Source organism: Coenobita brevimanus, chromosome 74 (assembly GCF_032717465.1).
Source record: "Coenobita brevimanus isolate Jiangsu-jjx chromosome 74, ASM3271746v2, whole genome shotgun sequence".
Lineage (NCBI taxonomy): Eukaryota > Metazoa > Arthropoda > Malacostraca > Decapoda > Coenobitidae > Coenobita > Coenobita brevimanus.
In genome coordinates this window covers 21999409-22021935 of record NC_137027.1, presented here as the reverse complement: position 1 = coordinate 22021935, position 22527 = coordinate 21999409, and positions in this window count along the sequence as shown.

Here is a 22527-nt window from a genome sequence, read left to right as displayed (position 1 = left end):
CTCTTGCGGCAAACACAACGAATGGAAGACCTTTATCCCAGTCTTTCTCATGTTCCAAACAGTATTTCTTGAGCATCGATTTGAGTGTTTGATGATATCTCTCCAACGCTCCCTGGGTCTGGGGATGGTAAGCTGAAGACGTGATCTGGGAGATGCCCAACTCTTTCAGAGACTGCTTGAAAACATTTGACATGAAATTACTTTCTCGGTCTGACTGTACCTCCTTGGGCAGACCAAACTTTGTGAAGAACCCTAGCATTTCCTTAACCACGTTCTTTGCCGAGATATTTCTAAGTGGAATGGCTTCAGGATAACGAGTAGCCATATCAATCATGGTCAACACATAAGAAAATCCTGAAGAAGTCTTAGGAAGAGGGCCCACAATATCCACCAACACACGGGTGAAAGGCACCTCAAAAGGAGGAATGGGAACTAGAGGTGCAACCTTTTCGGTCTGATTACACTTCCCCACAACTTGACAGGTGTGACAAGACTTACAATACCAGGAAACATCCCTGAAGATACCTGGCCTGTAGAAGTGTTTCAAAATGCGTGCCACAGTCTTCCTCACTCCAAGGTGTCCTGCCAAACTGGAATCATGAGCCACTCTAATGATATCCTGCCTACAAACACGAGGGATGACAACTTGATGTACAACCTCCCATTCACAGTCGGCTGATGCTGTTGGGGGTCTCCACTTCCTCATAAGTACTCCTGACTTTACATAATAACAAGTAGGAGCACCAGCTGACTCTTCCTCACTGCAAGCAGAGTTAGCTAGACCTTTCAACTCAGGGTCAGCAACCTGCAACTCAACCAACTCTTGACGAGACAAATTATCAACACTACGGGGTACTGCCTCATCTGGTGAGTGGTCCAAATTAGCAAGAAAAGTGTCAGCTAGGATAACATCATCATCATCATTATCCTCTAAATCACCAGTAACTTTAGACTTAGCCCTAGTGACAGCACATGCAGGGAACACATCAGGGACATCACAATCCTGGGACGCAGCCACTGGCTCACTAGACAACTGAGGAGGTGGACACACTTGACTTCCACCAATATCATTTCCAAGTAAGAAAGTTACACCTGACATTGGGAGTGTCTCAACCAACCCAACCATAACAGAACCATTAACAAAACCAGACTCTAAATTCACTCTGCACAGAGGAACAGAGAAGTAATTATTCCCTACACCTTGTAAGATTACAGTTTCATCAGAGGAATTAAAATTAGAGCCTAGAACACTGGTCAGCATAAGGGATTGGCAAGCACCTGTATCACGATATATTTGAACTGATTTCCTGTCATTACTGTCCAGAGGACTGACAAAACCATCAGACAGGAAATTAGCACATGAACTCTTGAGAGTGTCACCCACGTTACTGCTCAAAAGAGGAGCTCCATCATGAGAATTTAAGTTACCCCTCAAAGCAGGTTCAGTTAACTCAGTTAAAGAATTCTGGGAACTCTCAAGAGTGGACACTAGACCAATTGACTGAATATTTAAAGACTCCTTTTTGTTCACATCACGCTGTCTCCTGAAACATCTCTCCGTAGTATGACCAAGCTTACTACAATAAGTACATTTACTTTTCTGAAATCTAGAGGTGAAGCTGGTATTTACTTCCTGAGAATCATCATCCTTATTCTCTTTCCTGTTACCTGTACTCCGAGTAGAGGCAACGTACTTACTCTCAGCTTTCCCTTTTTCTCTAGAATATCTCTTGTGAGTGAGAACATACTCATCAGCTAAAACTGCAGCATCAGACAAATTATCTATTCTTTTCTCATCAAGATATAGGCTTACATCTTTACTAATACACCTTTTGAAATCCTCCAGCAAAATCATCTGCTTAAATTTACCAAAATCAGAATCCACATTCTTAGAATTTAACCACTGCTCTAACAGATCTTCTTTGATTTTTGCATACTCAACATGGGATTGCTTATCTTGCTTATAAGTTGTCCTAAATTTTACTCTATAAGCTTCAGGAACAAGCTCATAGGCCTTAAGAATCAAGCTCTTAACTACATCATAATTATCAGACTGATCCTGAGGCAAAGATGCATAAGTTACTTGAGCTTTACCGGTGAGAACAGTTTGAAGGAGTACTGGCCAATACTCCTTAGGCCAATTAAAACCTGTAGCTACCCTCTCAAACAACTGAAAATACTTTGTTAAATCAGATTCATTAAAAGGAGGGACAAGTTTAACATTTTTAGCCACATCAAAACCATCAGAGCTAGATGATCCAGTTCCACCTTGTTTCATGCGATACTCATTGTCTGCCTGAATCCTAGCAATTTCAACTTGTGCCTCAGCCTCCTTAGCTTTTGCCTGAAATTCAGCTTCCTTCACACGAGACTCCGCCTCCTTAGCCTTAGCCTCCTGCAGGGCTAGCTGTAACTTAGCTAATTCAATCTGCGTTTGCTCATTTGGAGGAGTTACATTAAACAAGCTTTTATTAATCATGCCAACAATTTGATCTTTAGAATGATGAGAGTGAACTGCAATTCCCAATTGCTGAGCAACAAGCTTAAGTTCATTCTTTGTTCTGTTTTCTATATCACACACTGTTTCCACATTTGACAAAAAATCTTTGGCTTCATCAAGTGTAGAAATAGTAGCCATCATGAATATATCACAGTCACAAAATATCAAACAATATCCTTATGATAATATCCTGAATATCCTGATATGAGGTCGCCAAATTTATGTTACGAAACAGAGAAAGATAATGTACACTTTAAGTGAGAATACGAAGAGTCACTACTGTCCCGTAAAGTTCCAGGTTCAAAACAAAAGAGTTAGGTAAAATTACAAGTTAAAGTTTAATGCTTAAATTAACAACAAAACATTCAGGACTCATAAGGATAATGTAATGGCAAATAAACAGATTAAATATATGGTTAACTGCAATAGCCTCTATTAACACGAAATTAGCAAGAGTAAATTTATCTAAGTCAGCCCTGATAAAATGAGATACCAGATAATACTCAGTGAATGCCAGATAAATAATTACAGATACAAACTATTATCAAAAATGACTGACATAAAGAACCCCACACGAATTACAAAAACTTCACTAGGCCTACAAATTAAACTTATGCTATACAGTACAAGAAAAAATGCAACAACAGTTATACTCAAATTACACACAGCTGCCAGATGTTTGGAGATTTCTTGAGCACTCACAATAATAATATCTGTACAGGGGAGGACAGAGATGTGAACAAAATGAGGAGCAGATCTAAGTGGCAATGATGCAGAGATTGAGCTCATTATATAGGGGCTGACAGAGCTTGATACAACTTGTAAGAGGGACGCGCAAATGAAGCCATGGGGACAGAGAGCTGAAAATCCCGCAAAGTATAACAGAGAGAACGACTTACTCTACTATAACGGTAGAAGGGGGGGACTGAGGCAGAACACGCTCGTGATCAAACATGCAGCAACTGTGCGTTAAAATTACACAAAGGATGATGAAATCATAGGCTATGTAACAATATATATATATATATATATATATATATATATATATATATTGAACAGACTAGGTGAATATCAGTACGAGAGAGAGAGAGAGAGAGAGAGAGAGAGAGAGAGAGAGAGAGAGAGAGAGAGGAGGGGGAGGGAGAGTTATAGTGGGTCAGAGAGATAAGTAGACCAACAAACACAAATAATCCTCATTATATACCCAGGTCCGGCAATTAATCAGTGACAACCTTTCAGATGCACTGATGTCACCAGCTGACTCACAATGCTTTTATTCTGTATGAAATATTAATAACTCTGCCAAGTACTTTGTGGAATTGCCAGTACACCAGTTGACTCCAGTAATGAAAGAGGTGATTTTTTGTTAATTAGATATGATATAAATTGAAGATTGTAAATACTCCTTTTCCTCTAACTTGGCCTAAAATTGTTACCCTTTCTCCTTGACTACTGAGTTGTAATACCAGGATAACTCAAGCATTTTGTGCTAATCAATACTACGTGCAATCATTATACAATAGCATACAGTAGCTTAATGTCCACAACTGTACATATACGTCTTTGCTATTTTAATTCAGTTATTTTGTAAAACAGGCAACAGATACACAAACAACGGAGTTGTAATCCAAATTCACTTTTTTTCCCACCACCTAAGATAACGATTAGCATCATCACCTTTATTATTACGGTCACCATCATCATCATTACCAACACCCTACTTCCCTTTAGAAAATGGAATGTTCAATATGTAGAACCAAGAAAGAGACAACTTATTTTTTCTTTATTAATAAAGAAGTTGTGGAGATGGTAGTATGTGTGACTTTGCCAGAACGAGGATAAAATGGTGCCAAGGAAAAGAAAAGATTTTGGTGAGACTGGGGTGAGAAAAGTCATCTCCATTACCATTACAACACACCACCACTCCTAGCATCCCAATACCATCGCCAGAAAAACATCACAATACCATTACAGTATACCATCACTGTAGAACCACACTACCATTGCCATTACGGAAAACACATCACTGGCATCACCACAACCTCAACATACCATCCCCACCACCACCACAAGACCTCTAGTATCATGTCTTCATCTTCACCATAACACACAAACATGACCACACAGCACAGACACCCACACAACACACCACAATTCCTACGAAACACATGTGCAGCCATCACACACACAGTCGCAAATTCTCTTTAAAAAAAATGTCTCCAACATCACACAAACCACGACACACAACACACCACAAAAAAATAGCACTTTTCCACAAACACTCTTCACCATCCCAGACACCACAAACACCACTGCACCTCCACAAAACAACCTACACCACCCAGTACACCAAAACATTGCAAAAATTCATAGTACCCTTCCACAAGCAACCTACACCACATCAAACATTTTACACCAAACCAGTACACCATAAACACCGTCATCCTCCTCTACAAACACCCAATACTATCCCAAACACTACCACAACACAGCACAAACACGACCCAACAGACCACAAACACACTGCATCCCTCCAACACCACCCAGCAAACCACAGTCATCACAGAATACAATAGTATTCCACATATACCCTGCACCATTCTAAATATCACCAAGCACACCACAAACACCCACATCATTCCAAACTCCTCAGACACACTATACCGTCCCTGGCACTACCACAACAGACAACAAACATGGGTACAACAGTGGCCTCATCATGCTCTCCACGTCACCTTATGAATTCTGATGAGCCTTCCCGGGATTCTTAATTGGTGGATTCCGCCGAGGGAAAAGTGAAATACAGTAAGTTTGCGGTGCCAGGAGGAAGAGAAAGTAAGTCAGTACCTGGGTTACAATCGGGTTTGTTATCCGGGTTAGGGATGGATTAGGGACAGGTAATACTCGTAGATGGGTCAGTAGATGGGTCAGGAATGGGAAAACAGACAGACCTATGGGATAAAGTTCAGTTAGTAGGTCAGAGATGAATCAGCAACGGTCAGAAATAGGTCAGAAGCTCGGTCAGAAATGAAACGGCAGCTTAGTAATAAATAAGTAAGGATAAGATGAAGAGTGAGTAGAGGGGAGAGGGAGTGGTAATGAGTGAGGAATAAAATAATGAGGAATGAGTTAGGCAGGACCTATGTCAGAAATAAAACACTTGTTTGTTATGAACAGATGAGACTGATGCGACGAGTAAGTGGGGTTTGGGTTGGATTGGGAGCAATAATGAGAGAATGTCGGGATCCATAACAGTAATAGCAGCTCTGGATGACTTGACTAATGATGTCGAAACAGCGCTGCACACAGGCCCTTTCATTTTATGTGGGATAGGGAGAGGAGGTTCACTGGTAATTAGGAGTATGTTTATATCAGTGATTACTATATATATATATATATATATATATATATATATATATATATATATATATATATATATATATATATATATATATATATATACATATATGTATATATACATATTAGACGTGAGAGCGGAGAAAGAACAATATGAAAGATACGGATTAAGGGGAGGTAGAGAGGAACTGAGGGAGAAAGGAGCAGGTAAGAAAGGTGTGAAGGAGGGAGACACGTCAAGGAGGGAAGACGATGGGAAGAGAGGGAGAGAGTGGGTGAGGAAGAAGGAGGGCTGATATGGAAAGGAGGTAAGGAAGTGTGAAAAGATGTTAGGGAAGTAGACCTTAGAGGAGGGAAGAAGAAGGCAGGGCGAAGCAAGAAAATTCTATATAGGGACACAGGGAAGTAGAGAATCAGGGCAGGGAGAGAGAGAGAGAGAGAGAGAGAGAGAGAGAGAGAGAGAATCAGGGAGGGAGGTAAGGGTTTAGAGTAGAAGAAAAGGGTCAGTGAACTAGAGGCAGTGGAAAAGCTGATAAAAATGACGAGGGAAACAAAAATTGCCATCATTAATGTAACAGACGAAGCCCGGACGTGAGAGAGAGAGAGAGAGAGAGAGAGAGAGAGAGAGAGAGAGAGAGAGAGAGAGAGAGAGAGAGAGAGAGAGAATTATCACTAAATCCGCAAAAATAACCAAACACTGTATAGGGTCATCATACACACACACACACACACACACACACACACACACACACCAAAAAAAAAAAAAAGAAAAGTCGTGCTTTTATTCTGAAGTACACACACGCACAAAGTTAACGAAAAAGACTATTCCATGCTTTTGTACCCACACAAACACAAAACAGTCATACATCAGCACAATACAGTTAAAAGAATATATATACTGAGTCCCGTAAAATATGACACGGCAAACGGAGCATCTGAAAACTGCTCTATCAGTGTCAGTAAAAACATGGTATTTTTAGTTACAGATTCAGTATAGATAAAACACGAATACAGGAATGAAATTCAAACGAGATATAACCAGCTATACCGTGTTTGCTCCAACCTGGCCTAAAATTACCATCTCTCTTACTGAATGTTGAGCTGTAGGACGACACGAACCATAGCCCATGATGCTAGTCAATGGGAATTGCGGTGGAAAGGATGTGGAATCGTAGAATTTTCCCTTTCTACCACAGTGTGAAATAAGTTGCGAAAGAAAGAAAATATGGGCCAGCCCAAGGCGAAGGAACTGGAGATATGCAAATCTATCTGAGCTGAATGAGGTTATGGTGTTCTGTCTATCTATCTGTCTATTGCCAGACGCCTTAATCCCGTAATGGGTGGTCACAGACAAATCGCCTCCGTGTCGCCTTTTCCCCCGCCATTTCACTGCCCTGCTCCCAGCTCACGCCCCCCTCTCTCATATACCTCTTCACTCCATCGCTCCATCTCGTCCTTGGCCTCCCCCTTCCCCTCTTGCTCCGTCCACCTCACTAACATACATTCATCCTCTCCACATGGCCAAATCCCCTCAATGTGTTTCTCCTAACGCTTCCTATCATATCCACATCCACACCACAACACACTTCACTTCCTTATTTGTCAGTCTGTGTCTCCGTGTGACTCCACATGCTCCTCTCAAATAACTCATTTTCACTGCTCTCACTCTTGACTTCTGTCACTCCAACAAGGTCCAAGCTTCACTTCCATACTTTAGAGTTGGTAAAATAATACTGTCATGTAGTAAGTTTTTCACTTCTATGCTCACATCCCTGTCTATTATCCCTACTTTCAAGGAACCAGCAACCTTTCTTCCTTGTTGTACCCTTTCAAGCACTTCACCCTCTAAAGTTCTATCATTAATCATCACACTACCCAAGTACTTAAACGAACACACATTCTCCATTTCTTCCTTATCCAACCTCACTGTACATTCAATGACTTCACTTCTCTCGAAGACCATAACTTTACTCCTTCCTACATTCACCTTTAGATTCCGTTTCTTACTCTCTCAAACTCATCCACCAAGCCTTGCAGCTCCCATTTGTCTTCACATAACAACACAGTATCATCTGCAAACAACAGTACTAGTAGTTTCCAAACACTGCCTTCTCTCACTAGGGCTGCTCCAACATCCACTGCCCTAAATTTTATCTCTTTTATTACCCCATCCATATACAGATTGAACAACCATGGAGACATGACACATCCTTGTTTCAGTCCAACCTTCAAATAGAAAAATTTACTCAGTTCACTATCCACACGTGCTGCAGCTTTAGCACCCTCGTACACACTCTGTGCAGCATTCAAGAACTTCCCATCTACTCCATATATTATTAATACTTTCCAGCCTTGTCTATCCACCCTGTCATATTCTTTCTCCAAATCTTTGAAGGCCGCATACAACTTCCTTCCCTTCTCGAGAAACTTTTCCAATAATGATCTAAGAATGAATATCTTATCTAAACAACCTCTTCCCTTCCTAAAACCTCCCTGTTCGTCTCCAACTAAGTCCCCTGTTATTTCCCTAACTCTGTCATTAAGTATTCTATCAAATACTTTTCCTATTACACCAAGTAGACAAATGCCCCTATGATTACCACATACTTCTTGCTCCCCCTTTCCTTTGTACAAAGGAATAATTATACCTGACTTTCAATCCTCCAGGACTCTACCTTCCTCCCAGGCCAATCTACATATCTTCCACATCCATTCTACTACTATCTCTCCCCCATGCTTCAGCATTTCACCACACACTCCATCAATTCCTGGGGCTTTCCCCATTTTAATTTTCTTTATTCCATCCACAGCTTCCATCCTACTGATTTTTTCCTCTCCTGTCACATCTCTCCATCTCCCAGCCATTCCCCAGCCACTTACACTCGCGTTACTTTCAATCTCCATGTTCAATAATTGTTTATAATGTTTTCTCCATTTTTTTTTTTATCCTAGGAAGAAGGAACCAAAGGGTGCGAGCCCGCTGTTATTGTTCCTTCCAAGAGAAAAACAAAATACAAGAGAGATCCAAATTCAAGATCCAATCATTTCGACATGCCTGGACACACTGCGTTTGAAAGGCTGGAGATCATAGGAAGCAGGAAATACAGACTTAGGGAGACAGTTCCAGAGTTGACCTGTTGCATAAATGAAGGAATGGGAGTAACTGTTAACTCTTGGATTAGAAAGTTGGACAGAAAAGGGATGAGAGTTAGCTGCTAGACAGGTGCTATGCACCTGTCGTAGAGGTGGAGGAATGCATGCAGACAGTTCAGAGGAGCAGTGACCATTGAAGTAGCAATAGAAAAGAGATAAAGGCGCAACAGTGCTGCAAAGAGATGGAGGTTGAAGGGAGTCAGTAAGACGAGCAGAGTTAATAAGACGAAAAGCCTTTGACTTCACCCTATTGAGAAGAGCTGTATGTGGGGAGCCTCCCCACACATGAGAGTTGTATTCCACTCAGGGGCGGATAAAACCCGTGTATAGAGTCAACAATTGTGCAGGGGTAAAGAAGGAACGGAGTCGGCTTAGCACACCCAATTTCTTGGAAGCAGATTTTACAAGAGATGTAATATGATCTTTCCAAGATAAGTCCCAAGTAAATGAAACCCCAAGCATGTTCAAGGATGATGCAAGCTTGAGCTGAATATTATTAAACATTACTGGGTATACCTGTGGAAGATTTTGTCAGGTTGATAAGTGTGAAAATTGAACCTTTGATGCATTAAAACCAACCAGATTATTTTTACCCCAGTCAGTGATACGAGCCAAGTCAGACATTAGGTGTGCCATAGCCTCATCCCTTGTTTGTTGATTTAACTGCTGAGATGGACGTTGCGTGAACCAAATGGAAAGGTGCAGGGTGGAGTCATCAGTGTATGAGTGGATAGGGTTAGATGTACAGCTTAGAGGGTTATTGATGAATAAAAGGAAGAGTTGGTTATAGGACAGAGCCCTGAGGAACACCACTGTTGATAGATCTAGGAGAAGAACGATGTCCGTTTACAACGACGGCTATAGAACGACCATAAAGGAAGCAACTAACTTCTTTGGCACCCAGTCTAACTCTCTTTACCCTTTTCCTGAACATTTTCTTACATTCCCTCCACTTTACACACAAATTCCTTCCAAATTCCTTACCCACTCTCTTCTTATTCTCTCTCACTAATCTTTTCACCTCTCTCTTCCTCTCTGCATAAAACTCTCTCTTCCATCTCTCAACTTCTTCCAAACGTCTGTTTCTTATCCACTCACTACATGCTTTCTTCTGTTGTGCCACAGCCTCTCTCACCTCTTCAGTCCATCATGCTGTTCCCTGCACCCCCTTTTGCCTTCTCTTCAACCTAAACTCCACCTCACATGCTGCACTTATTTCTTCTGTGATTATCTTGCACACACCTTCCACGTCCCCCATCTGCTCCAATCCATATTTACCCAATCACTCCTCCACTTCCCTCTTATATTCTGCCTTTTTTCCATCCTCCTGCAACCCTTCCACTCTCCTTGCATGATCTACTTCCTCCTGTCCTTCCCTACTTCTATTTATCCATTTCCTTTGGACCTTGATTAGAAAGTCCACTCCCCCAACCTCTATGTACTCTTGCATCCGTTACACATCTCATCCTTTCATCCACACACATAATCAGTCATTGCCTTCCGGTCAGTTCACCACCCACCATTCTCATCACTCACAACGTATACCTATGATCATTTTGTGCCTGAAGAAGGTATTATCTATCACCAACCCCCTCCCGGCACAAAATTTATGTCCACTAAATCACTGCCATTCTCATCCATCTCTGCAGGCACATCCCACTCACCAACTACTCATCCACCTTTACATTCCCTACTTTTCCATTCATATCTCCAATAAAAAACACTCTCTTATTCCTTTCAAACTTTTCCATGCACACTTCCACACTTGTCGAGAACTCTTCCCTCACTCTGCTTGCACTATCTTCCATTGGTGCATACACACACACAGTCACCCACATTTGTAGTCCAAATTTCAATCATACCCACAAAATCCTTGAGCCAACCTATCAATTCTCTCTTTTATTCTCCTTCCATCTGTTACAACAATACACAGTCCTTCTCTTGCCCTCCCATTCTCATCTACTCCCGCGCATATACCCCATCTACACTCCCAATCTCTCACACTCTCACCTACCCATTTAGTTTCAGTTAATCCACATACATCCACTTTCGCACCCTCAAGCACCTGGACAATCTCTCTTTCACCTCATCATTTGCACCCCTTACAGTCCAAGTAGCTATCCGTACCATGTCCTTTGTTCGGTCCATAGTCGCCACCTTTTGGTCAGACCGGGTCCGAGGCTCCTTGTTCGTATTTTTAGTTAGTTGTTTTCCGGAGAGGGGAACTAACCCTCCGCCAATCCACTTATTGTCACGTAGGGAACACGTGTTGATTGGTTATTAGGTTGCCACTCAGCCTTGTAAGTGCTTTCCTGGTTTACAGGAAATCATTCAGCTTGCCACTCAGAGTAGAGCTACGCTAGAAACAGAGTACCAATACACTAAGTGGGTAGATGATGGACGTCCCTACCCACCATTCTGAAATTCTTCGTACCCCGCTGTTAGTACTTTCTTTGTGTGTAGCTACATGAACACACCTACATATGTTGTCCCCCCCCCCTCTCTCTCTCTCTCTGCGTTTCTTTCTCTGTGCGTCTCTCCCTATTCTTTGTACTCTCACTAACCCTCTCCATCTCCCGCTCTCCTCCTCTTTATGTTTCAATCTAACTCCCACACCCTCACCCACTCTCCATCCCTCCCTTCTTCACTCTCTCACACGAGAAAGCAAGTAAGTATCATCCACACATTCCAATAAAAAGCCATGCAATAATCAAGGAACACTCCGACACACTCCACACTTCATTATAGTCATTTTAGTTAATAGGCCGTGAGCCAAGTGATCTAATGTGCCTAGTGAGCTATTTCGTTGGCAGCGGCAATGAGGGCAACTGGGCGGTGGGGGGGGGGTAGGGCAGCGATGATTGAGAAATAAAGCATTCTATATTTAAGTCTTGGTCGTGGTTGGATGGTGGTAGGAGGGACGGAGGAGTTGGGGAGAGAGAGAGAGAGTGAGAGAGAGAGAGAGAGAGAGAGAGAGAGAGAGAGAGAGAGGAGGGGAGAAGAGAGACTGTATTTCCCTCACCAGCACATATAATTTCTCATAGCGTATTGATTTTGTTGTTATTTGATCAAGTAAGAACTATGCTGAATTTGTACGTAGGGTGAAAATACAAAATTTTCTGCTAGACTTTGACCCTCTTTAGACACAGACGAGAGGGATCCAAGTCGACACATACAAAGTGAACTGCAAAGTGAACTTCCGTCAAAATGGCTAAAATCGGAAGCCTGTGACAAAATTTTGAGTCTGAATGGCAAAGCCTCACTTAAAAATTCAACCCTACTTCACATGCTTTCGGAAAATACACTCAAAGTGGCCGATACAAGAGGCCTGATATTATAAGACACCAGTTGCACTTTACAGATTTATGGAAACTACAGGCAACTTCCAGAAATTCTCATGGAAATAAGTGAAACCTGAAGCCAAATGTAGACTTATAAGATTCCAACGGTTTCCAAAAATTTCCATCACAATGCCCCAAACAGAAGAGATGATATAAGAGTTCACATTATTCCAAAAGCTTCCAAAGTTTATCTGTCAACGAGACTGAAAGAGGAATACTACCATCCCCTCTTCACACGTGTTTAAAAAATTACCTTGAAAATTCCTAAAGCACGTAAAGTAAGGTAAGGATGCCCAGTGCTGTATACCCAAAACATCCTGATTTTACCGTCATTTTGGTGAAACAGGAAGCCAAAAGTAAAGGGACCGTTCACAAAGTAGAAATCCTAATGTAACGAACACCATCCGCTCTTCGCAGATATCCAGAAACTGCAAGGCTTTGGTGCGAGCAACAAAACGAATTTCCGCAAAGAGAGTAATGAGAAAAAAGTGGTTCTTCACGCTAATGTCCCTCAGGTCCTGCGTCAACACGGAACAGAGAGGCAATCACCATATTACGACACAGGTGGTTCCCACTTTTGCCGGCAGTTACGGGTATATTGAATGTGGATGTGAGGTTCGTTTTCGTTTTCATCGCCATTTTTATCATTATCGTCGTCATCATCGTCGTCGTCGTTGTTGTTGTTGTCGTCGTCGTTGTTCACGGTTATCTTCGCTAACACGACAGAGAAAAGCAATCTTCATATTACAGTGGTTTTACTTCCTGCTTCCGCCAACAATAACAGGTAGACAAAGCATCAGCGTTTTGAAACCCCGTAGTCATTAGAATAAGAGAAACCTTCAATACCAAAAATATCAATGCACTGAAGATATTAAAGCGCCTGTAGTAGTAACACACACACACACACACACACACACACACACACACACACACACACACACACACACACACACACACACACACACACACACACACACACACACACACACACACAAACATAATTTTTATATACGGAGAGAGAGAGAGAGAGAGAGAGAGAGAGAGAGACAGACAGACAGACTGACAGACAGACAGACAGAGAGGGAGGGAGGGAGCGGGGGGGTTGCTTTAGAAAGCACTTAGAAAGCGAATATCTCACCCAATCCCAGTACAACTTATAAGTTACTGCGGTCATGCCTTTTTCCTATCAGACGAATACTTTTACTGTCTCACTTAGCCAGTTTTACGGTCTTAGTTGGCCCTGTTACACTCTGTCGGAGAGTGCATACCTTCGCCATTGCCAATAAAATTTATGGTTTATTCCTACAGCCGAGTCCGAACCCACCTCAAAATCCAGTCAACTCTTCCTTGACCCACTGCCGACCTATTCACCAAATGTCATTGAAATTCAGTAGCCAACATTTTTTTAAGATCTTATACACAAGCAAAAAGACATGGATGAATACATAACCTTTGTCAAAAAAAAAAAAAAAAATAGAGTATTGGCGGCGGGCTAGGTTCATAAAAAAAAAAAAAAAAAAAAAAAAGCTGATGAAGAAGCACCGGAACGGCATAGGTCACAGGTATAACACACACCCATAAATTTCTACCTCCTCTGGCTGCTGACTTGGCCCACTAAATCAGCAGCTTAAGATATACGGGCCCCCACCTCCCCTCGCCTGGCTGACGCGCTCGTGGACGGACTTTTGATGGCCGTCTTTCAAGCTCGCCCTTATGGAAAAACTTTGGTGCTATTTTTTTTCGTTTTTTTATTTTTTTGTTGGGGGGGGGAAGGATGCGGGGACTGGGACTGTGCCTTTGTGTCCTTTTTTTCTGAGAGAGAGAGAGAGAGAGAGAGAGAGAGAGAGAGAGAGAGCATTAGTGTCAGGAACAAAAAAAGGAGAGAAGAAAGAGGGGTGGAGAAAGAGAAGGTTGGGGAAGAGTGAAGAGGGTGAGGGAGGAAAGAAAGAGTGGAGGAGAGAGAGATGGAAAATGGAGGTGGATGGATGCAGAGAGGGAAAGGTAGAGGGGGGGGGAGTAGAGGAGAGAGGTAGACTGAAAAGTCGTGAAAGCTGTCCTTCTTGGCCTTCCCCCTCCCCAGCGTCAGTGTGTGTGTGTGTGTGTGTGTGTGTGTGTGTGTGTGTGTGTGTGTGTGTGTGTGTGTGTGTGTGTGTGTGTGTGTCTAGATTAATCTCTTGGTACGACTCAGCACTCAGGCTGGATTGAAGTTAAATTTAGGCCAAGTTAAAGTGAAAAGAGTATGCAGAAGGCATCGGAAACTGAATTTGCGAGGAAGTTAACGCTGAGAACAAGCTTTGCATAGATCTGCGTCGGCATGCAGCTTTTGGCAAGTAACTAGTAGGAGATTATTACAATACTGAACTACGTGTTACATTCTAGCCATTGTACGTCTTCGTGCCTAGCATCATGGTAGTGAGTAAACTTCTTCTTACAGCTCAGGATTCAAGATGGAGAGTTGGCAGTACGTCCATATTAAAGGAAAAAAGTGAAGGTATATATATATATATATAAAGTTAGGTAACTGTGTTCTCATTTCATTGTTTTATGTTACTTTTCCAATCTAGCAAAAAAACGCTGCTTTAGTGTTGTAGCAGAAAAAAAAAAAAAAAAAGGTGAATTTGTAGGGCGATGAGATTGAAACAGTTGACATCAATTTTGACCAACAGGAGCCTCATTTAACTTGCCAATTAGAACTTAGCTGACTACCCTCTCTTCACAGTGAACTGGCCTAAACTGGTCATATTCCAGCAAATTATTAACAATTAAATAGGGTGTTAATAACGACAAGGTGATGCGGCAAGGATGTTGAGTTGTTGCCTTATGTTTTTCTGCCTCTGGACTAAGCAACGGAAAATAAACTGCAAAAGGACGAAAATATGGTGTGTGTGGGCTGTAGCTGGGGTGGAAGATGAAAGTGGAGGGGGTGTCATGGGGCAGGAGAGGCTGGGAAGTAAAGGAAGAGAGAGACAGAAGATGGGAAAGAGGCTGTGAAGTTTGGAGAAGGTACAGAAGGGGAAGGGGGTCGAGTTTAGGAAAGGTGGGATGTCAAGGATGGGGCAGGAACTGGGAAATAAAAACTGGGGAAGATAGAAGAGGAGGAGGCGCAGTTGAAGGCGGACGGAGAGGATGAGGGAGGGAGAGAAAAAGAAAAGGGGGAATGTAAAGGGAGTGGGGATACCTGAGGGAGAGATTGAGGAGCGGGAGGAAGGCTTGAGAGTGGCAGGGGGTGATAGAATTAGTCCCAGCCCTTGGTTAAGAGAGGCTGGACATGGAGGCTTATTGTACGGGCAGACACAAGCCAAAGGACAAGAGGACCAAAATGCAGGGGGCATAGGAGGTCAGAGATCAAAGAAAAGGTAAATTAGGGAAGGTGAAGTGTCAACGGAAGTCAAGAATCGACGGAGGTCAAGGGTCAGGATAAGTAAAATATCAAGGGAACTCAGTAAAAGAAATATATACCGGTAGGTATGGAGACAAAATAGGTAGGCTGACAGACTGATTGATATATATATAGACAGATATATATGCAGGAATAGATAATGATTGATATTATGACCATGAAACCGCATCCATTAGCATTATAATCTGATTACCGTAGTTACTTCAAATGTATCTCCTCATTTCGTGCATTTTAATTAAGCATAGTCATTTCCGCTCCCCTTCTCCCAACTCTCCCCTCCCCCCCTCTCTCTCTCTAGTTTCCGTTTCTTTTCTGCCTGTTTTCTTCCGCTTTCCGCAAAATCGGACTCATCAGCAAAATCGGCTCCGTCACCTGTGCTGGAGTGTTCGGCTGAGTGTCCTAGTCGGCATTCATTTCGTAACTCGAGGACCATCCCCATTCCCCTCTCCCCCCTCCTCTTCCCTCACCTCCCCTTTCCACCCTCTCCCCTGCACTCGAGCCGAATTTTGGTACAGGGCCGAAGTGAATACATTTCTTCTCTACGTTTTAGTGTGTGTGTGTGTGTGTGTGTGTGTGTGTGGAGAGAGAGAGAGAGAGACGGGGGGGGGGGAGCAAAGTGAAAATTATTAAAGTGTACTATAAAGACATAATACGTTGCGGAAAAACTCACACCCTGCAAAACGGGGCTCCGGTTCCATTAATTTTGAGAACCTCTGATAACAATAATAATAATAATAATATTAATAATAATAATAATAATAGCAGCAGCATCAACAATAACTAACAAAAAATAATAGAAAAGATCAGAGTCTTGTAAGGGCCAACATAGATAAATATACAGTACAGTTTACCACGCCATCAAACTAGGGTAAAGGTCTGTGATCATTAGTGTAATAGCGGAATTATTGTTAAAAACACGTGGGTGAGTAAAGGACTTAGGAAAGGGCTGGTCCATGGAGATAGGGAGATGACGGATGAAAGCTTGGTGTCAACAGCGAGGATTGAGAGAGGAGAGGGAGACTAATAATGTAGAAGACGTCTGGAAGAGAGGAGAGGAGAGGAGGAAGAGAGTGAGGATAAAGAAGGGGAGAAGAAAGAGAAGAGAAGAGAAGAGAGGAGAGAAGGAAGGGAGTGATGTTAATGAGGGGAGGGGAGGAGAGGAGAGGAGAGGGAAACTTATAATGTGGAGGATGTCAGGAGGAATGAGAGGAGGATGGAGAAGAGAGAGGAGAAGACATTGGAAGAGGAAAGAAAAGAGGAGAGCAGAGAAGAGAAAGGAGAGGGAGACTAACAATGTGGAGGGAGTCAAGAGGGCTGAGAGAGGAAAAAGAGGTACAATATGGAGACGAGTGAAGAGGAGGACAGGAGAGAAGAGAGAAGAGGGCGTCAGGAGAAAGTGGTGGTGATGTAGGTAATGATGGTAATTTGTGTGGGGGTGAGGAGGGATATTGAGAAAGTGGAAGGGGGAAGTGGAGGGTTTAGCTTAAAGGGAGGGGGGAAAGGGGAGGGGAAGGGGAGAGGAATAAGCATAGAAAAAAGAGCTTAGAGGAAAATGAAAGGGAAAAGGGATGAGCTTAGAAGGAAAAAGAATGGGAAAGGAGTGGAAAGAGCTGAGAGAGAGAGAGAGAGAGAGAGAGAGAGAGAGAGAGAGAGAGAGAGAGAGAGAGAGAGAGAGAGAGGGAGGGGGGGAATGAGCTGGAAGGGAGGGGAAAAAGGAAAGGAGATGCGTTTAGAGAAGGGGAAGAAGGGGAAAGTGAACGAGGATGAGCCTTAAAGGAAGAGGAATGGGGATGGAGGAAAGGAATGAGCTTAGAGAAAGGGAAGAGGAGGGATATGAGCTTACAAGAAAGAGAAAGGGGGAAAGGGAAGGGGTATGAACGTGCAAGAGAGAAAGGAGTAAAGGGAAGGGGTATGAGGGTACAAGAAAGAGTAGGAGCAAAAGGGAAGGGGATGAGCTTAGAAAAGAGAGGAAGGGAGAAAGGGATGGGATGGGCTCAGAGAGAAATGAAAGTGGATAAGTAAGTACAGGAAGTTAAACTAGACTCCAGGATTAGCTCTAGGTTGGGAAATTGCTATGAGAGTAAAGGTGATTCACTCTGGCTCATACTGCCAAGAAGTAAATGGTGAGAGTGATTAGGGGAAGGGGAAAAGGAGAGGAGGAGCTTGAAGAAAGAGGATAGGGGGTAGAAGGAGCATAGGGGAAAGGGGCAGAAGGCTATCAAGTAGTCAGGCACATTTCGCACAGCACAAGGAAATAATACCAGATCACGAACAGTCACACATAGCCTCCCCCGTCCAGGCTGCTCGATGACCTGGGAGAGTCGCCTTGGCCGTTAAGCAAATTTTACTGCTCAGGTCTTCATAGCAGCCGTGGCTCAGTGGATTAGAGCGCTCCTCTCTGACCGAAGGGTCGGAGGATCGAATCCACCCAAGAGTCATTGGTAGACATCAGGAAGGGCATCCGGTCATAAAATGCTACACGCTCCAATCCAAAAGTCCTCTACTCAGGGGCAACGCCTTAGCCCTTCGGGGATATCTGGCGGAAAACCAAAAAAAAAAAAGAAAAAAAAGAAAAAAAAAAAAAACTGCTCAGGTCTCCCCAACCCACTCAGCCGGTGCTCCAGGCTCTTATCTGTGGGTGGGGTGGAGGCCAGAAGGTGGAAATCATGAAGTAAAGGGTCTAAGATACAGACTCCTGCCGACTTTCCACTCTGCGGCTGATGCGATTTGGAATGGATTTAAGGATTATGTATTTTCTCTGCCTCCACCTCCCCCCCTCCCCTGCTTTGTCTGCAGAGCCATGGCTCTGTTTGTCTGCACCTCCTCCTCCTCCTTCTCCCCTCTTTCCTGGCACGGTTGACCCCTTCCCCTTCCCATGCCCTCCTCCTCCCCCCTCAAATCTCTTCTTCCTACCCCCTCCCCAGTCTCCTTTTGGAGCTAATGAAGGCTTTAGCGTGGACTTTTTTTTTTTTTTTTTTCATTAGCCATGCTATTTTTGCGTCAGAAATTTCATATTTCAATTTTTCATAATTTGCTTCATTATCTATTATTATTATTATTATTATTATTACCTCTCACCCCCCCAAAAGATCCCTTACCTCACACGATATACTCCGTACCCTCACGAAATACCCCTCACCCCCACGAAATACCCCTCACCCCCACGAAATACCACTCACCCCCACGAAATACCCCTCACCCTCCACAAAATACGCCTCACCCCCCACGAAATACTCCTCACCCCCACGAAATATCCTTCATCCCCACGAAATACCCCTCACCCCCCATGAAATACCCCTCACCCCCACGAAATATCCTTCATCCCCACGAAATACCCCTCACCCTCACGAAATACTCCTCACCCCCACGAAATATCCTTCATTCCCAGGAAATACCCCTCACCCCCCACGAAATACCCCTCACCCCCACGAGATACCCCTCACCCCCACGAAATACCCCTCACCCCCACGAAATATCCTTCATCCCCACGAAATACCCCTCACCCCCACAAAATACCCATCACCCCCACGAGATACCTCTCACCCCCACGAAATACCCCTAACCTGCCACGAAATACCCCTCACCCGCCACGAAATACCTCTCACCCCCAAGATATATCCCTTACCCCCACAAAGTATCCCTCACCCCCACGAAATATCCCTCACCCCCACACCATCCTTCTATCCACCCCCCGAAATACCCCTCACTCCCACCCCGTTCCACCATCCCCTCCCTCCGTTTCCACCTCTTGGCTCCAGCTTTATTGTGTGGTAGGAAGTGGGGCTTAAAGGGAAGTTGGTGTGTGGCTTCAATATGCTGTCCTGAAGCGAGGAGAGAGAGAGAGAGAGAGAGAGAGAGAGAGAGAGAGAGAGAGAGAGAGAGAGAGAGAGAGAGAGAGAAAGAGCGAGAGAGAAGCGAAGCGAAGAGAAAGGAGAGAATCTGATGAAATTCAAGGAAATTAAGCCCCAGACAACAAACTTGAAGTGAGAAAGAATGAACCGATGATAAAACCCGAAGGCGAAGGTCAACTTATGGCCGAGGACAGGTTTTACGATCGGTCGTCAGGTCATCAGAGGCTGATAGATGATTTACCGGAGAGTGTGTTAATTGCGCTGTCAAAGGTTGTTCGCGTGTCTCAGGCTTTTGCATATATTTAAAAGTTCTCTTCTACTTTTTCATTGTTTTCTCTTCTTTTTCACTTTTTTATCAATTTTTTTTTTTGAGACATTATTTTCTTTACAACGTGACGTCTTTCAGAAGTTTAGTAAATTTTTCTGGCTTTAGCATCATTGTCTTCGTCATCATCGTCATCATCATCATCATCATCATCATCATCATCATCGAGTCCTCTTCCAACATCAGTACTAATTCCCAGTCCCAAATTGTACCAAAATAAATACAATTAACGCCATTATCTTGAAGTCCTTTATTGATATTTATTCTTAACCACCTCGCTGTAAGAAGTTTCCCTTAAGACGAGTAAAAAAATATTTTACAGTATGACGTGGACGTTTTTGACTACGCCCCATGTATAAAATTTTCACTGACTGCTCCAAAAATTTACCTCATGGACAAAATGGAACTAAATTTTCATCTGTAAATAAGAATAATATTTCCCTGTTTCTCATCTACATTCACTTTCAGGAAATATTTACAAAAGCATCTCAGAAAAGGACGAGTTATATTTTTTGTGATAATTCCCATTCTCTCTCTCTCTCTCTCTCTCTCTCTCTCTCTCTCTCTCTCTCTCTCTCTCATTAACGTAAAACAGAACTGCAAAGGGATTAGCTGACCTTACTGCCTGAAATTCAGATTAACTCGTCAAAAGTGAGTAGGTGGAACTAAGGGACAGACACAGAAAGACAGAGAAGCAGAGACAGACAGAGACAGAAACAGACAGACAGAGAGGGGAGGGAGAGAGGGAGGGAGGAAGACTGATAGACAGATAAATAGATTGTTTGTGATAGTTAAAGGGAAACACATATACACACAGACTGACACACGGACACAGGAAGCTAGATAGACAAATAGATACATAGGTAGTGAGGGAGAGAGAGAGAGAGAGAGAGAGAGAGAGAGAGAGAGAGAGAGAGAGAGAGAGAGAGAATTAATTAGCCCTTTGACCATGAGAGAAAACATAAGCATCATCATCATCATTCGGACCTCCTTTCCCACCCTATGGCAGGGTGAGGAGTAGCAATGTCCAGACAGTCCCAAAATTGCCCAATCCAAAATAGGCCACACTTCCATTCACTCATCATTCAAGCCCCCGGAATCCTGGCTCTATCCGATACGCTAAAAACATACATCACGTTCTGTAGCTTCACATAATCGTATCTGACAGAGTCAATCCAAACGTTGACATTTTAAAAGGGGTGCCAAAAATCCCTGATTATGCGTTTCTCCTCACAAAATTCATCCAGCCAGCTCGATCTCCTGTCAGTTCCCTTGCCTCACCGACTTCCACACATCTCTTCCTCACACAAGCATCCACCATATCTCTCCACCTTCTCCTTGGCCTACCTTGCCTCCTCCCTCCTTCGAATCGCTCAGATATACCTTCTTCACCACACTATTGTTATCCATTCTCTCCACATGACCATACCATCTCAGTACACTCTTTTCATTTCTGGTGTCCACCGACTTCCTCACTCCGCATCTTTCACGAATCACATTATTTCGTATCCTATCCACCCTCTGTACTCCACATACATTCCTCAGCAGTCCCATCTCCACTGCTCTTACTCTTGACTTTTCATTTTCATGCCGCACCATAGTCTCACATCCATATGTTAAAGTTGGCAATAACACTCCTTCATGTAAGCCTCCTGCAGCTGCAACACTCAAGCCTCTGTTTCTTATCAACGCCTTCATTGCACCAGCTACTTTTCTTCCTTGTGTCACTCTACTTTCAACTTTTTTTGCACATTTTCCTCTCTTTTCTATCACTGTACCCAGGTATTTGACCTCTCACCAATTCCAGTCTCTCTCCATTAACTGTTACATTGCACTGGGAGTCACCTTCTCTCTCAGTAACCATCACTTTACTGTTTTCTACATTTACTTTCAAGGAATGACGCTTACAGGCATCAGCAAAACTCTGCACTAGCCTATCAAGTTCTTGTCCGGTACTTGCAAGCAGTACTGCATCATCAGCATACAACAAATTTGAGATATTTCATCCATCACCATTCATTACCATTGCCATCCCTCTCTCCATTACTCGTGTTTTTACTTCTGTCATCACCCCATCCATATATATATTGAACAACCATGGGGACATCACACAACCTTGTCGCACTCCCACACTGATCGTGAACCATTCACTTAGATGCCCATTAACCCTTATACATGCTTCACTACCATCATAAAAACTCTTGATGGCACCTAGCAGCTTACCCTCTACACCGTACATGCCCAAAACTATCCACAATCCTTCTCTGTCCACTTTGCCATATGCTTTTTCCAGATCCATGAATGCCATAAACACCTTATGGTCCTTCTCACAAGCCCTCTCTACTATCTGTCTCACTGCAAATATTTGGTCCACACATCCTCTGCCACTCCTAAAGCCACCCTGTTCATCACTCACTAGGGCTTCTGATATCACTCTTACTTTCTCTATAATAATTCTTCCATATACCTTCCCTACCACACTCAGTAAGCTTATGCCACGATAATTCTTGCACTCACTTCGCTCACCTTTATTTTTGTACAGGGGTACAATCACAGCCTTTTTCCACTCTGCAGGCACAGTTTCACTCATCCATGCCTTC